This window comes from Saccostrea cucullata, unplaced genomic scaffold, assembly GCF_032062105.1.
Source record: "Saccostrea cucullata isolate Sc308-1 unplaced genomic scaffold, CSIRO_AGI_Scuc_v1 ctg9372, whole genome shotgun sequence".
NCBI lineage: Eukaryota > Metazoa > Mollusca > Bivalvia > Ostreida > Ostreidae > Saccostrea > Saccostrea cuccullata.
The window spans coordinates 18466-25315 of NW_026925266.1; the positions used below are offsets into that span (position 1 = coordinate 18466).

Genomic DNA, 6850 nt, shown 5'->3' on the forward strand with positions numbered 1-6850 from the left:
ACAAACAAATAACTGCACAGTGTTTTAAATTGTCCCTTTGTATCTTTACTTTCGCAAAAGTGATGCTCATTCAGTTGGTTTTCCGATACATTTAAGTTATTCACCTAAAACAGTCAGTAGTATATGAAAAATAGGGTATTTTCCTAATATCAACGGAAATTATAAATTACCTAAAGGATTACAAAGAAATGAGCATCATTTTTGGAAAACTATACAGTAAAATGAACAATTTAAAATAAAAACCTACTTATTAGATTGTCGCCTTGCCCTTGAACTTTTTGATTAAAAATTGACATCTTGGTACAGTCATTCTAAATATAGTTTTCAAACGTATCGTTGACCCAGCATGGGAGATAACTCTTTAGTACTTGATCAAGTTTGTTTACCTCGTAGATTTAACTAGGCCTATATTTGCAGACTGCGCTGGGATCTTTTTACTAAATTGAACAGTATGCGTAAAACACTGGATTTTACTTTCTATTTTGTGACTTCGTTCTTTATACAATGTATGAATTATGTATGTTATAAGACGTCTTTCAGACCTTTCGCATTTCCTCGAATATGTGTAAACACACATGCAGCTACATGTAGGTGTAAAATTTGCCGCAGCATGTAATCTAAAACGCCGATTGTTAATAAAAATGGAAATATTCAATTATAATAGTCAATTGATAGCCTCTATCATTAATTAATTCGATAACTATACCTCTCTGTCACTACTGTACATACACTTGTGTACAAATTTTTTTTCGCATACAAGATTCTATCATGACTTTCTTTCAAACCTTCAACTCCTATGGGATTTAAGTTGTACGTGTTACAATCTAAAATTAGATCTTTGATCCGCTCCAGTTTGCCCGCTACACACATTTTATTCCAAAAGAGGGGGGGGGGGGGGGGTTAGATCTAAAAAATGTTGAAAATAAATATGTCCCAGACTGGATAAAAAATAAATAATCTGCCCCAGACCAGTGTTCCCCCTCCTATAAATTATATTTTTTTAGCTTGTCAGACATTTTCCGTGAAGAGGAAAATAAATAATGTGTCCTTCATCTTATTGGAAATAAATATTAGTAGACCTGTCCTTCATTGACATGAAAAGAAATTAAAAAAAATAATAACTTGGGAAAATTTGCCAAACCCCCCCCCCCTCTCCTTTTAAAATAAAATGTTGGTCCACTTTCCTGTTTTGGAGCCTTTAATCTCCTTTTTGTCTCGCCTGCGACGAATGTCGCGAAGCGAGACATAGCGACCATAGATTCCGTCGTCGTCGTCGTCGGCGTCCAACTTTTGGTTAACCCAAATGTCAAAGTTTTATAAACTGCAATAACTTTCTCAAATTTTATTCAGTCTTCTTGAAATTTGGACACAATATTCAGTATGGATAAAAATTTATATCCCAAGTATGATTTTGAAAAAAAAAATTCAAATTTTTCCGTATTTTTTCCTTAAGTTGGACTTAGTTTTTTCATGATAATTTATGGTGAAGACCTATATTCCAGCAACTATAAGTTATAGGGATATGATAATTAGTCAGTGGATACATCATGGGTAACCACAAACGTCAGTACCAGAATTAGGTCATCTTGACCTACATTTTTCTGCATGAGTGACTTTGGTTAAATTTTTGGTGGAGGTCCATATCTCAGCATCTATAACTTATAATGGCATGATGATTTGTCATTGTACAGGTTATAAGTAACCAACAACATCAGTACCAGAATTAGGTCATTTTGACCTACATTTTTCTGCATGAATGACTTTGGTTAAATTGATAATGGAGGTTCATATTTCAGCAACTATAACTTATAGTGGCATGATAGTTAGTCAGTGGATACATCATGGGTAACCACAAACGCCTGTACCAGAATTAGGTCATCTTGACCTACATTTTTCCGCATGAGTGACTTTGCATAAATTTATGGTGGAGGTCCATATCTCAGCAACTATAACTTATAGTGGCATGATAATTTGTCAGTGGATACATCATGGGTAACCACAAACGCCTGTACCAGAATTAGGTCATCTTGACCTACATTTTTCCGCATGAGTGACTTTGCATAAATTTATGGTGGAGGTCCATATCTCAGCAACTATAACTTATAGTGGCATGATAATTTGTCAGTCTACACATCATGGGTAACCAACAATATCAGTACCATAATTAGGTAATCTTCACCTACATTTTCTGCATGAATGACTTGATACATATACAGTGGATTTGATTTCAAAATGCAAGTTCAAATTATTGCGACTCATAACACGTTGCAATATTCGCAATAATAAAAACATCACAATAATTTGTGAATTTACAGGGTATATGTATATATATATAAATGCCAATATAATCGCCAAGGGATTAGATATTAAGTCAGCTGTTCCATTTCTTTATTATTGTATTTTTGAGTTATTCCTTCTGAAATGTCAATAAATGCTTCAGTTTATCAGACAATCATTTCTTACTAACCACAGCGACAGCAGGCGAGACACAGGGTTGCGGGCAACCCTTACGTACTTTTTAGTTACTATTATTAAGAAAAACAAATAAACACAATGTACATGCTGAAAATAAAATCTTGATGGACATTGACATCCACCACACAAATATATGCAAGTCAAGATTATCATATCTTAATAGCCTTTTCAAAACCTGTACAGTAAGTACATGTATCTGAAAAAGTCAAATCATTTTTTATGAAGAAATTTTATTTCATAAACAGCTTTTTCAAATTAAGGTAGACTGGTACAAGGAATACTGAGCAGCTGCAAATTATTTCCATCACTTCATGTTCTTGTGGATGAAATCAACTCTGAAAATACATGTATGAGAAAATCAGGATATACATGTAGTAACATACCATAATTGAGAGTAAATTGGTGTTTAAAATTGAATTAAATTCAGAACAATGTATGGAAACATGCACAAACATTGGATGCATAATTAAATGTGTGCAATTCTACTGTTATATTTAAAATTTATTGTTTGCACGGGATATTGCATGGTAATTTGGTTAATTAATATCTAATATGAGGCATACCATTTTCCTTACATGATGGATTAACTTGCTGCCTGAATAAATCCATTGGTCCAATTCTTTAGGAATAGCTGCAACACATTATATATGCTATTGCTGAGATTACTAAATGAAATACATTGTATAATAAAATCACATTACATTTGACAAAACAATTCATGACATAAATGTATACTGTAGTGAATTTATTAAATTAAAATTATATTAAAATATAAATGGAAACAAAGTTGTGCTACAAAACTTTTCTGCCCAGGAAATTAAAACCTCTGACATTTACAAAAACGATATCAAGAATATGAAAAAAAACATACTTTCATCTTTACCAAAATGAAAAATAAATATAATCATGCACATATGCATGGTTTAAAAAATGTGAAATGCTTTTTAAGTGTACATACCCTGTGGAGAAATAAGATGCATTTTGTATTTATTCATTCTTCAAGCCTTGAACTCTTGACTGCTACAATAATAAAAGTATTATATATCATATTATTTAAAAAAATAATTATGTATAAATTACAGAAATTAATTGACTTGACATGAAATCAAACTAAAAAAAATAAATATTTTATTCCCCATTAATTTAGATATTCTATAAATTTAAAACTATAGATCTGAAGTGGGGGTTCTTTGTTTTCAACATAATGATACAAAATTTTTTTTACATTATGTAGCATGTTTGTATGTCAAAAAGACAAGAACATTACATTTTAGTAAAATATTGTCAACTCATTGACAGCAACAATGAAATTTGAAATTTAATTTAGTTTAAGTTTGTATTACTGTTGAACCCCCTTATTACACATGTTGTCTCAAAGAAAATAAGCTAATCGACTCTATATTTACTACATTTACATTTTTAAATTTCTAGTAAAACTGTGATCAACTTTATGTGGGCTGTTATGAGGGGGGGGGACACAAACTGCACTGCATTAGTTTTTCACTGACTGTAATACATCTAAATAAACACGTACACACTCGCGATCGTCTTTTTTCTTCGATGTTAACAGAAGCATATTTACATATTGTACATACATATGCATACATACCTGGGCTGAATGTACTGCAGTGATGGATCTAGGGAGCTAGTGCAGATCGTCTCAGTCTTCCATTATCTTCTGTAATAATGTCCTCATATTCTCGTATTAGGGATAAACAATGCCTTGTCTTTTATCTTATCCCTATTTTCTTTAATGAATGTCTTGGTATTGCATTAAAATCCACTGCATATCTCAGCTGATGTCGCCACGTTTTTAGATGTAAACAACATTCCGTGTCATCGAGTGCAAGCGCTTGGCTGAAGCCGAATGCAGCCAAACGGCACATAAGAAAGAGAATTATTTAAAAAAATATGCTATTCTATACAGGAGAAAATCACTAATAATTATTTATTTAAACATGGAAATATTGCCGTTTGTTACAAATTATTGCAAATATCGGTAAATAGTTATTTTGAGCTCTATTTCTTTATAAGGATCAATCAGGGCGGAGCAACTGTCATGACGTCAAACCTCATTATGACCTCATTACCATAATTTTTCTATGGGTTGCCTTAACCGTACTGCGCGTGAAATTAAAAAAGTGTATCTGTAATTGAAACATGCCACAGAAATTATTCCGATGACATTTTTACAATCAGTTCAGACTAACGATCAATTAACACATTTCTGATCAAATTCAGTGACTCTTATTATGATTGCATGCACTGTACATCAATTTTAATCAGTGTAATCAGTTGATAAGTGAATAAAATCACAAGTGAAAAGAAAGGATGACCACATTGACCAGTATACACCCTTAGATAAAAGTCCACCAGAGTTATATTTTGAACTCGTTAATTATTAAATTAAGGTTTCACTAAAATGGAAAATTCAATTGTATTAAGTTTATTTTTAGCTCTACTGGTCAGAGACCAGCAGAGCTTATGCGATAGTAATGCGTCCGTCCGTCTGTCTGTCTGTCTGTAAACAATTTTTCAAAATGCTACTCCTCCTACAGTTTTGGTCTAATTTCAATATAACTTGGCACACAAGTAGAATACACTAAGATACATGATTCTGTGTATCGGTTTTTATTTTCGATGAACCGTGTTGCCGTGGTTACTAAAAATAGAAATTTCTGTGAAATTTTTTCAAAATGCTACTCCTCCTACAAATTTGGTCTGATTTCAATACAACTTGGCACACAAGTAGAATACACTAAGATACATAATTCTGTCTATCGGTTTTTGATTTCGATGAGAGCCGTGTTGACGTGGTTACTAAAAATAGAAATTTCTGTGAAATTCTTTCAAAATGCTACTCCTCCTACAGTTTTGGTCTGTTTTCGTTTTAACTTGGCACACAAGTAGAATACACTAAAATACATAATTCTGTGTATCGGTTTTTATTTTCGATGAACGGTGTTGCCGTGGTTACTAAAAATTGAAATTTCTGTGAAATTCTTTCAAAATGCTACTATTCCTACAGATTTGGTCTGATTTCAATATATCTTGGCACACAAGTAGAATACACTAAAATACATAATTCTGTGTATCGGTTTTTATTTTCGATGAACGGTGTTGCCGTGGTTACTAAAAATTGAAATTTCTGTGAAATTCTTTCAAAATGCTACTATTCCTACAGATTTGGTCTGATTTCAATATATCTTGGCACACTAAGAACATAAAGAGACTTTATCAACGATCATTATTATATTTATTGCTGTTGTAAAGTTTCAAATCCCAGCTGGTTAAGGACTTTTCTCTTCATTTGCTATAAGTTCAAACCAGTAGAGCTTCAGTCTCGACAGAGACTTCTGGTTCAACATCGTTTTGTTTACCAGCGCTTGTCAGGAGTGCAAATACTTTGTCAGAGACTATGCCACATGTTCGGGAGAATATGTATGTGTCTACGGGACGAAATATGTGGAAGTCGAGTGCTGGCTGAAAAACATCTTAAGGGACGTGAGCATTGAACAATTATTAATAAGAGGACAATGCGGAAATAAAAGCCAGTACAAACAATTTTGTCATTAGGGGGTGAAAACCATCGAAATGATCACCTCGGGCGACATTCTATCATGTTTAGGTAAGTGTGATGAAGTAATTATTTATTGTGTACAAATATGGCTAAAAATCACATCATTTTACCTCATCCCTGCCGCAAATTTCCCACAATATCGCACTGGACCAGGTGTGCGTTACATAACTGCACCTGCACCTGCAGTGAAGGAGGGCTGCATCCCTGAGAGAAAAAAAACGTTTCTCACGCTATCGCACATTGTTCCGAGATCCCTTGGATTTCAGTTTTAGTGAATTTATACATGTTCTGGATAACAATATTTACATGGAATGATGCGTGTGATTTTATGTGATTTATTTACAAGGATGTAATTTTTTTTCAGACGACACAACCATGAGTGCAGTGGAAGAGCGGAAGTCAATGTCTTAAAAGTGTCTCAGATCAGTAGAATCTGTTTTTCGTACTTAGAGATTGATAAGTTTTATAAGTTCTACAGGTCTGGTGATGCTTTGTGATCGTTGTTGATGATTTTAATATTTATTGTTACGATTAACATCTTGTTGATTTTACAAAATTAGTATTTCATACTATATAAACCTATTAGTCTATTTTAAGTTCTTTTTTTTATATTTATATCAATATCTACAGATACACGTACGTTCGAGTCAACCCAACACACGGACTCCTCTCCGACGACCTCATCCACCGACATCGATACACACGGAGACGTATCACTAACACATCATTTCACATCACTACCCACCGCCAATATGCACAGACAAGACACGACGAACTTGACCATCCTCTCGTCCA

The 6850-nt window shown here is 33.3% G+C and overlaps 1 long non-coding RNA gene across 2 annotated transcripts; it reads right to left on the reverse strand.

The window, feature by feature from the left end:
• Window positions 1–2407: 2407 nt before the first annotated feature.
• Window positions 2408–4554, reverse strand: LOC134268469 (uncharacterized). 2 transcript variants are annotated; one of them, XR_009992376.1, is made up of 4 exons: window positions 4085–4554; window positions 3434–3492; window positions 3039–3106; window positions 2408–2810 (listed from the first exon to the last, which is right to left on the reverse strand). It is a non-coding gene; the product is annotated as an uncharacterized LOC134268469 (long non-coding RNA). The 2 variants fall into 2 exon arrangements; XR_009992377.1 differs by having other exon boundaries at window positions 3434–3495.
• Between the last annotated feature and the right edge of the window lie 2296 nt (window positions 4555–6850).